Source organism: Acinonyx jubatus, chromosome B1 (assembly GCF_027475565.1).
Source record: "Acinonyx jubatus isolate Ajub_Pintada_27869175 chromosome B1, VMU_Ajub_asm_v1.0, whole genome shotgun sequence".
NCBI classification, from domain to species: domain Eukaryota; kingdom Metazoa; phylum Chordata; class Mammalia; order Carnivora; family Felidae; genus Acinonyx; species Acinonyx jubatus.
Window position 1 is genome coordinate 199,122,745 of NC_069382.1, and position 11,014 is coordinate 199,133,758.

At 60.6% G+C, this 11,014-nt stretch overlaps 1 non-coding gene across 1 annotated transcript; it reads right to left on the bottom strand.

The window, feature by feature from the left end:
* Positions 1–602: 602 nt before the first annotated feature.
* On the bottom strand, positions 603–687 carry TRNAG-UCC (transfer RNA glycine (anticodon UCC)). Its single transcript has one exon. It is a non-coding gene; the product is annotated as a tRNA-Gly (tRNA).
* Between the last annotated feature and the right edge of the window lie 10,327 nt (positions 688–11,014).

Below are 11,014 nucleotides of genomic sequence, written 5' to 3' on the forward strand. Positions count from 1 at the left end.
CCAGAAGTGATTTGTAGAGCCAATGCAAGGCCATCAACAATCCCCAGTGCCTGTGTGCACACGTAGAATTTGACAACCTGATTCTAAAATTTCCACGGAATTACAAAGCACCGGGAAGAGCCAAGATACCCTTGGGGAATGACCAGGAAGAAGGCTGAGCCCCACAGATCCCAGCATTTCCCGGAGACAGTGAAGAACACCAACAGCAGGAACGCGTCCCTCGCCTGCTGGTGGGAGAAGACGGAGATCAACGGAGACGGGGCAGGTTTTTCCTTACAAGCACTTTGGAGACCAGACCATCCACAGAGGAGAAACGATCACTCAGCCTCCTGCTTCACTCTGTCCACAAAATTCAATGCCAGGTGGATGAAAGACTTAACTGTGAACCACAAATCCACGGATTGTTTGGAAAGGCATGTGGGGGGTGGATGGGGGGTGGAAACGACGTGACTTCAGGGTAGGGAAACGTTCTTTTAAAATTTTTTGTTTAATGTTTTTATTTATTTTTGAGACAGAGAGAAACAGAGCATGAGCAGGGGAGGGGCAGAGAGAGGGGGAGACAGAATCCGAAGCAGGCTCCAGGCTCCAAGCTGTCAGCACAGAGCCCGACGCGGGGCTTGAACCCACCGGCCACGAGATCATGACCTGAGCGGAAGTCAGACGCTCAACCGACTGAGCCACCCAGGCGCCCCGTGGTAGGGAGACATTCTTAAGCAAGACACAAAGGGCACACCGTAATGAGAAAGAGGAATTAATTGGGCCACATCAAAAAAGACTACTTCTCTCTGTTCACCAGACCGCACACAGGAAATGAAGGCGCAGACCTCGGTGGTGCCTAAGGAAATGCGTATCAAAATCACTAGGTTCCCCAAAATGTTAAAATCTGACAAAACCAAGCGTTGGCGAGGACGTGCAGGGACCGTCCGTCTCATCAGGGGCCGGGATGCCACAGCGGCGCCTGCAATTCAGAAACGCAGTCCACGGTCTCCGTCGCGTGGAAGGTGTGCACGGCGCGGACGTGTTTGCGGCTCCAGGGCACCTGTCACGCGTGCACCGCAGCGCTGTTTGAGAACGCGGAGCGGGCGTGCGACCGAGCGGCGCGAGCACGGGGAGCGGGACCTCAGCGGCACGCGTCCACCCGCAGCCCAGCCAGTGGCCGAGTCCCCGGGGTGGTCCCACACGTACCAAATTCCCAACCCGCAGAGGAAGAGGAAGAGGCACCTGGGTGGGGTTGCACACTAGAGGCCGGGAAATGATCATCGTCACGGGAGTCAGGTTCCGGGTTCCAAAGCGGGGGGCGGGGCTTCTGGGGAGCGGCGCCAATCCCGTGTGTCCAGAACGCACTTCACTTCCCTCCTCCCCTTCCTGCCCCCCTCCTCCCCTCCCCCTCCCCTCTTCTCCTTCTCTCCCTCCCCTCCCCCTTCCCTCTGCCCCCCCGTCTCTTTCCCCCCACTTTCTCACTCTCTTCCACCCTCTCTCTCTCTCTCTGAAAACTCCCCTCCCATGGACCCTACCAACCACATAAGCTAGAGCCTGGCACACAGTAGGAGCTCAAGCAATGCTTTCTCCCCCCAGCCAGTGCATCTGCTCTGCACACAGCCACTAAGCGCCTACCACATACAGGCTCCAATGACCCAGGGGTCCTCCTGGGACCGTCCCAAGCAGGTGGCCTGAAGGCGGGCAGAGGGGCCAGGCAGCTCTAGGCACGGGACCAGCCACGGCCCGTGGGATCGTGGGAGGGCAGCTGGAGCTCCCGATGCCACTAAGCCTGGTGTCCTTCAGGAAGGGGCGGGCTGGACAGGGGGCTTCAGGCGAACCTGGAGCAGACGGAGGTCACTGTGATGCGAGGGAACACAGGGGCCCTGGGACCCAGGGAGTCAGGCCAGACCCTTCAGGGAGGACGGCTGACTCACTAGGACAAGGCACGAGTGGTCACTGCTTCATCAGAGAGAGCCAACAGGCCATGATCCCCGACACGGGGCTGGCACCTGCCCCTTTCCCACAGCTTCTCTGCCTGCCGTGTTCCGGGCGGGGACCGCAGAGCACACTGCCCGGCTCGGGTTCCCAGGCCAGCTCACTGTCCCAGACCTGGCTCCTGTCGGGCCCTGGGGACGAGTGAAGGGCATGGGCACTGAGCGGCATTAGGGGATGGCCCCACTGCTTGACCGGGCTCCCCTGTGGCAGCGGGTCTGTGCACGATGGAGAGCTGCCCCTCTTCATCAGGTCACGGTCACCACGTTCCTGCTCCCGTGACGGCTGTGGTTTTACATCTGTGTCCATCGCCCCCGCAGACTACGCACTCCGCGAATGCACACCCGTGCCGGGGCGCCTGGCCACGCCCCACGTGCGCCAAGCCCACGGCCCTCATCCTGAACCAACGTCACATGGCAAGTAGGGGGAGGAGCCGGATTTACATTGGAGGCCTTGGCACGAGGTCCCAGGCACCTACCACTGCACCCGTGATCCCAGATCTCTGTGGGGGCAAAGCGGCCCAGTGAGGGGGGAGGGGCAGAGAAGAGGGCGGGGCCCATGCCTCCCAGCGCTGAGATGCCTGTGGGTCCAAAGGGAGCTCCTTTGGGTTGTAGATATGCTTTCTAGTGTCCGCTGTCTACCTGGTCCTTTAGTAAATAGTTATTGGATGGATGGATGGACGGACGGACGGATGGATGGACAGACGGATGAACAGACGGATGGATGGACAGATGGACGGATGGATGGACGGATGGATGGATGGATGGATGGATGGATGGACGGACGGACGGATGGTTGGACGGACGGACGGACGGATGGGTGGACGGATGGACAGATGGATAGACAGATGGATGGACGGACGGATGGACAGACGGATAAACGGATGGAGAGATGGATGGACGGATGGATGGATGGACGGATGGATGGATGGATGGACAGACGGACGGACGGACGGATGGACAGACGGACGGATGGACAGACGGACAGACGGACGGATGGATGGACGGACAGACGGACAGACGGATGGATGGATGGACGGACAGACGGACGGACGGATGGATGGACGGACGGACGGATGGACGGACAGATGGATGGATGGACGGGTTGACGGACGGATGAACAGACGGATGGATGGACAGATGGGCGGATGGATGGATGGATGGATGGATGGATGGACGGACGGATGGACGGTTGGACGGACGGACGGATGGACAGATGGATAGACAAGATGGATGGACGGATGGATGGATGGACGGACAGACGGAGGAATGGATGGGTAGACAGATGGACAGATGGATAAACGGATGGAGAGGTGGATGGGTGAGTAGATGGATGGATTGGTGGATGGACGGACGGATGGACGGACGGACGGATGGACGAACGGACGGACGGACGGACGGAGGGATGGATGAATAGACGAATGGACGGACAGATAAACGGATAGAGAGGTGGATGGGTGAGTAGATGGATGGATGGGTGGCTGGCTAGGCAAGTGGATGGTGAAGTAGTGAATAAATAAGTTTCTAGTCTAGCAGACCAGTGTCCCTCTGAGGTCCCGGGTCCCAGTCCTGGCTCCTCCGCGAACTTGCTTTCTGACTGGAGTGAGCGCCTGCCCCTCCCTGGGCTGTTCCCCGGCCTGCTCCGTGGTGTCACGGCGTAGATGCACTTCATCAGCTGTGTCCCCTCCAGTCCTCCAGCCCAAGCCCGGGCGCCTGGGACTCCACCCCGGACACGGCCCTTGCCACGTGGGGCCAGGGTCAGCAGCTTCTGCCAGACTCCTCTCTGGAGACAAGCTCAGACTCAGAGAGAACGCTCTGCTCTCTGGGGCTCGCCATGGAAAACCTTCGCGGCTTGTTTTTCTCCTCCACTGATTAAGGGAGAGACTCATAAGTGACAAGCGTCACTGGGCCTCGCCGCTGGCCAGCTCTGACTTATTCTCTGACATTTCCCAAGAGCCGACTAACCTTTCCCGCCACAAATAGACGGATCTGGGTCCCTTGAGGCAGTCTGGCCTGCACAGGCTCCTGTCTCAGGGGAGTTGGGGACCCATGGGACACAAAAGGGAGGCGGATAATGATAACAGTCGGGCAAGAGGGCAGACTGTTCTGTGGGGCCAGTGAGCACAGTGGGGGCCTCTGGGGGAGCCGCAGGAAAACAGACTCCTGACAGAACGATTGGCTATTGGAAACCTCTGCCTCGTGAGGTGGTGAGCTCCCCGTCCCTGAAAGTGTACAAGGTAAAGCCAGTCGGCTACCCAGCAGGCAGGTTGGAGAGTCCAGGGGACAGCGAGTTCTGGGCATTGCCCCCCAGATCTCCCCTCCCTCTGCCCCTCCCCATCCCCTTTCTGCCCCCTCCCCGTTCCTCTCCCCCTTCTGCCTCCTCCTCCTCCCTCCCCCCACCCCCCTTCTTCTCCAGCTCCACCTCCCCAACCACCTTCTCCTTCTTCCCCCTCCCCCCCGCAACTACCAGGGCTCGGCCAATCCCTGCCACATTCCCCACCCGTCCCTCTTTGGTGACGGAACAACAGCCCCTACCCCGGACGTGGCAGGGTTTGACTCTGTCCCCAAAGAGAAGGGTCCCCAAGGGCAAGCGCTTCACAAGCCCAGCCACACACGCAAGGCTTCCGGGGGAGGGGCGGTGGGCGGCAGTGGAGGACTGCTACGTCTGGGCTCAGGAGCGCGGGCCCAGCCGGGCCACTTGGGGAAGCCGCCGTCCCTCTCTGAGCCGCAGGTCCCTCCCCTGAAATCGAAGCCAGCCTGTCTTCTGGGGAGCGCTGGGCCGGTCAGCCAGGCCACAGCCGGGACAGGGCTCTGTAAGCCGTAGGGTGCCGTCACCTGCCGGGCCAGGCCCCTCGCCGTCGCAGTCGGGTCGGGTTCCCCGCGAGTGGAGTATGCGTGCCATTCCGAGAGGCCGCGATGCGGATCCCCGGCCGGTATGGCCCACGTCCCTACGATTTTCATGATAAGACTGGAGACGTGGTCACAAAAGTGCGCAGGAGACCCCGGGGGCTGGTGCCAGCCGTGCGGGTGTGACCCTGGGCTGGTGGCTGTGGCAGGCCGGCTGGCTGCGCCCTCAGAAGTGTGCCGGGCAGGTGCAGGGACCCGGCGCACCCCCTCTTCCGAGTGTGCAGACATCTCCTTCCCGGCGTTAAATCTGTCTCTGCTGAGGCTCCCGCTCTGAGCCCTGCCTAAAACCACAGCGGCCTGGAGACCAGAAGCTTCCATGCCACCGCCCCCCGTCCCCCCCGCCAGCACCCTTCAGGCACCAGCATTTCCCCGCTGGGCCCACCCTCACCGCGTGGGAATGAAATACACGAAGGTGTGTCGGGCCCTCGGGTGCTGGGTGCTAAGTGCCAGTCAGGGAGGGGCGGGAGTGGGGGGTCGAGTGGTGGCCGCGCTGTCCCGGCCCGTCACCCGCTGCGCTTTCTCAGGTACGGGCTGTGTTCCAGGGTCTGTGAGAGGCAGACACCACGGTGGGTACAGAGCGTCAGGCCTTGTTGAAGGAAACACCCCTAAGAGGTGTTGGGGACAGAAGTGTGACCTCACTCCAAGGGTGGGTCGGCTGGAAGCCTGCCAGGCCCTACGCGGTCTAGGATGGCCCAGGAGGCTGCTGGGGAGTCCTCGAGTCGAAGCTGGCCGTCAGAAGGGCCCCTCAGGGACGGGCCTGCCTCCGTGTCCCTGCCGCGGGGCCAGAGGGGGGGGGGGGGGGAAGTATGGCGTCAGCACAAATGTGTCGCCGGATTGCAGCCGGACCCTGGGCTGGAGCCGAGGTCCACAAGGTTTCCCGTGGTCCACCTCGTGCGTCTCCCCACTAAATGAGCCCTGCCGAGAGCAGGTACCCCAGCCGCGGTCCGAGCCCTGAGCCGGGGGGGCACGCAGACACTTAACCCGTGTGTGCACGGAGCCAGCAGGGCCCCAGAGCCCTCCCCGCGCCCTGCCACCCAGCTGCTCCTCCGTCGGGATGCGGTCTCTTCCTTCACCCCTGCACGAAGCCTGGCCGCGAGGCCCCTTTAGCCAGAGGGCACCAGCACGTGGGAGGCCCTTAGAGGCCCAGGGCTCGCTCTGCCCGGCTCCGGGGACCCCTCCACGTGGGGGCCACCGACCAAGCCGTCCCCTCCCGCCCCCGCCGGCCGGCTGCCCAGCGTGGACGAGGGAGGGAGGTCACACCCGCGGCTCCAGCCGGGCCAAACGGAGGCCAGCAAGCCCCCTCGGGCCAGAGAAGCCACCCATCAGCTCAGAGTCCACACGGGGTAAGACAGACGGCGGTTGAAGCCGCCGGTTTTGACGGGTTTCACGTGGGCTCAAGCTCGGGGTCTCTGTTTCTGGAATGTGTGGGTGCCGCACCGCTCCCCCCTCCAGGCTCGGCGCTGGGCGTCCTCCTTGCTCACACGACATAAATTCAGTGGCTCCCGTGTGCTGGGGATTAGGAATCCCACGTTGTAACAGCACACAGATTGCCGCTTGTCACCTGGAAGACGGAGGGTGCCGTGACCTTTCGCGTCCCCATTTCCGCGTGGAGGCGCCGAGCGGAGACGAGCCGGCCGTGGGGGCGGCAGGTGGCAGGGGACCGAGGCCGCGACCATTAGCTGCCATCGCCCTGGAACAGGGTCCTTCGTGTAGCGCCTGTGCGGGTTCCTGCATACTTTCCATTCTGCGTCCATCGTCCATCATGGTAGTTCCCCAACCCGGCCACCGGGAGCCCCGCGGCCTGGCCCTGGCGTCTGGGGGACGTGTCGCCGTCAGTCTCCGAGGCTTCTGCCCGAGATGCTCGGGGCTCGCCCTGGCCCAGGGCTGGCACAAACGTCCCCTGGCGCCCTGGCCTTGCTCGGAGGGCTTGGCTTCAGGCGGGGCGGCGCGCTCCGTCCGGGCCTCGGGGCCACGGGACGGCTTACTTCCCCGTGATGAGTTCTTCCGCAGCCGCGGGTTCAAACACAAGCGCCCGGGCTCTCCTTCCCCAGCTCTGGGCTCTGTGCGCATCTCCCTCCGCCCACGAGAGGGCCCTGGTCCCCAAGGACAGGCTCTGCCTTCTCGTGCGATGGACCCCGAATGCACGCGGTGCTGTCGCACTCGTCCCTCCAGCCCTGCGCCTTCCAGCGCACCCAGCCCGGAAAGGGCAGCTGGAGAACCGGGCACGGAAAAGCAAACGGCGGTTTCTTCCTTCCAGGTTTGTCCTCACTTTATTCAAGTCCATCGGCTCCTGCTGGGATTCAACTTTAGAGGTTTTCACCCTTGTCGATTAAATAGTATTTTCTGAGCGTGAAAAATGTACACACGGTTCAAAAGTCGAAACAGGATTAACAAGTCAGCCACAGAATTCTCACTTCGCCGTCACGTCGACCACGGACACCGCATCTGGGCTGTCCTCCCTTCTGTCTGCAAACCTCCGCCCGTCCCTCTCTCCCTTTCTGTGGATAGACAGATGACAGATGACGAAGACAGACACATACATACGGCTGAAGAAAATTGCCCAGAATGCAGCGCAGAGAGGCAAAGAGAGAGAAAGTGAGAGAAGCTGAGAAGCCTGGAGCCAGCACATCCCAGGGTCCAAGGGAAGTTTGGAAGGAGCCGGTGGTGAGCAGACCCCCGCTCCAGCAGCAGTGAGCAGTTATGCACCTGCTCGGGGGACCCTGTGAGGGAGAGGGATCCCCCAGTGGTTCGAGAGTGCAAAGTCCACCTGCGACTTGGTCCTGCCTCCAGATGAGGGCGCTGCCCTCGCGCCGGACCGCCACTGGTCAGGGGTGACCCCCGGGGACATAAACCCCCATCAGGAGCCACTCCCGTGGCTGGAAGAAGAGCCCCGGGGAAGCCCCAGGCACAGGGCAGCTGGCAGAAGGCCTGTAGGAGGAGTCATGAAGGGGAGACAGGGGTTGGGCGGCGGGGGGGGGGGGGGGGGGGGGAGGGGAGCACTGGAAAGGGAGGCAGCGATCCCCAAAGAGCCTGAATATTTTAAAGATATGAATCCCAAGGAAGGAAGACTGACAAATAAAAGTAAATCCAAGTCCAGATGCATCAGAGCGGACGGGAGACCCATCGAAGACAAAGGGGAGGTTTGCCCAGGCTGTGGCAGTGCTCCCCACGCCCCTCCCTGCCCGGCTCCTGCCTCGAGGCTCTATCAGTCCTGAGGAGGGGCACAGGGCAGCGGCACAGACAGACAGGCTGTGGGAGCAGAGCAGGGGCAGTGTGGGAGTTGTGGGGTCGCCCAGGCAAATGCAGGGGTCCCCATTTCACGTCTGTCCTGCCCCAGGCCTCTCTCTCCACCAGCAGAGAGAACTGGGAGTCGCAAAATCACACGCAAACCACACATAAGCCACGACATGCAAACCACATGCAAAAGAGGGGAACGGCCAGAACCGACTGGGGTCCTCAGTCACAGCCTGAGTGCTGGGTACCCGGAGCCACAAACCCCAGACCACAAGCCCCGAGGGCCACCAACACATTCTGCACCCACAGACCGAGGGTCCCACCAAAAGGAAAACCTTCCGACGTCACAGCCAGGAGGAGCTTGAGGGCCAGTGGCTGGAGGTGTGCGTCCTGGACGGGATCCTGGCCAGAAAAGGACATTAGGGAAAAACAAAGGAAATCTGTTCATAATAGCACGCCAATACTGGCCCTTAACTGTGACAAATATACCATGCTAACAAAAGGCAGTAATGGGGAAACTGGACGTGACAAATCTCGGCATTATCTATCTTCCCGATTTTGATCTAAATCTAACCTTTTTCTAAAACATAAAGTTTTTCCTTTTCGGTATAAAATAATGCTTTTCAAAAGTCAACAATCCCGTCAACAGTCTCCTGCTGGAACCCTCTGGTGGGTCCCCCAGGCAGGGAGCCCCGCGGGCCTCTTCAGCCACAGGCGCTCCGCTCTGCCCACCACCCTGCTCCTGCGCAGGTGGGCGCACTGTCTCCCCCGTGGGCACCCCCGGGAGCTGTGCCCAGGAGAGGAAGCCGCCGCTGGAAAGGCCAGCCCCCGAGGGTACCACACGTCTGCTGGGGGTGGACACAGCAGGCAGAGACCTCTGCCTCCCCAAAACCTCACCCGGCGGCTGAACCCCAGCTGTAAGAGCCTCTGGGAACGGTCAGAAAGGCCACCAGAAGGAGGGTGGCCAGGGCACTAAGCGGTCACGCCCTCCCCTGTGTCGGGGCCTGGCCGACATCCTCAGGAGAGACACACACATCCCTGGGAACCTGCTGCAGCGGCCCCAGCCCCTTCTGCGGGACTGCGGGGAACGGGGAGCTTGGATAAGGTCATCGGGGACTTTAACTCAAAAGGCTGGGGCTTTGGCTTTCCATCCTTGACAGCAAGAAAATGGATTTTCACATAACGTCTCTGACCAGTAGTTGGTGGGATTCCATCTTGGAACTATTTCCATCCAGAGACGTGTTCGTGGAGGCTGGACGCCTCCAAGTTGTTATGGGAGGCTCTGTGTTGTCACTGCACGACCTCTTCCACGCAGGGGACAGTGGGGCAGACACAAGGCAGGGGCACAAATCGTCAGCCCTGGTACAAAGGGCCCTTGGGGCCGGCTTCGCTAACCCTGGGACTGAGCCCGGACTGCGAGATGCTGGGGACACAGGCAGAAGGCGTCCCTCCCAGCAGACTGCAGCGGTGATGGTGGGGAGCTTGGGGCCCTTCTCCCCAGCTCCCGAGGCTCCCTCTACGGAGGAAAATGGGTCACTCTAATTCCCGCCTCTGCTCCCTGTTCTCATCCCACCCCCATGCATTGGTGAATTGGGGCGGGGTTCACCCAGCTGCTCAGCCAGCGACCGCACGCCGTCTTATGCTGGGGTGGGAGGCCCACCTGGCCTTCACACTAAGGAATGTTCTCTGACCAGCCTCTGTCGGGAGTAGAGGGCAAACCCACATGGTGACCTCTGTAGCTCCCTTACTTTCAATGCAAACATCAAAAAATACATTTCACAACTGTGTTGGTACAGAGATGAATATAATCTAAGCTGGATTGTGTTTTCTTCTGCTTTTCAAAGGATTTCAAACATTTCCATGACCCTAAAAGTCTCATGGATGCTGGCACTGAGCCTGCTTCGCCTGGGGAAGAAATCAGCCTAGTAAAAGTTTTGAGGTTTCCAGCTACTGCTTTTTTGACTCATTTCTCCATGGGTTCAGGACTCAGAACAGAAGAGCAGGCTATTTACTGAGCCCCTCAGGGACCTCACAACTCTCTATCCCATCTCACTATTTTATTTCTTTTATATGCTTCCTACCATTGGAGACCAGCTGCTAATTGTCTGTTCCCCCCAGCAGGAAGCCCAATACACAGTATAGGAGCAGTGGATATCCTGAGTAACTACTGGGCCCCCAGCACCTTGGCATGGTGGGTGATCTGTAAATGACTGCTGAATGGATGGGGAATGGTGGAAGGATGATGGATAAGTGGATGGGTGAGTGGATGATAAACGGATGGATGGATGGATGGATGGATGGATGGATGGATGGTTGGGTGAGTGGATGGGTGGGTAGTGGATGGATGGAGGGATGGAGAGAGGGAGGGAAGGAGGGAGGGACGAATGGGTGGGTGGATGGAGGGATGGGTGAATGGATGTTGGGTGAGTGGATGGGTGGGTAGTGGATGGATGGAGGGATGGACAGAGGGAGGGAAGGAGGGAGGGACGAATGGGTGGGTGGATGGAGGGATGGGTGAATGGATGTTGGGGGAGTGGATGGGTGGGTAAGTGGACGGATGGAGGGATGGAGGGAGGAAGGGAGGGATGAACGGGTGGGTGGATGGAGGGATGGGTGAATGGATGTTGGGGGAGTGGATGGGTGGGTAAGTGGACGGATGGAGGGATGGAGGGAGGAAGGGAGGGATGAATGGGTGGGTGGATGGAGGGATGGGTAAGTGGACGGATAGATCGTGGGGTAAAGCACGGCACCTAGCGATCGCTGTCAGTCCCTGCATCTCAGCCCTAGGAAGAGAACAGCGGGAGTTTACTGAGTGGTGATGGGAGACCAACCCAGGCATCAGAGGGACTGAGGTGACCCCCAGGGCCTACCCCCAACACCCATCCCTGGGACTGCCCCAGGCT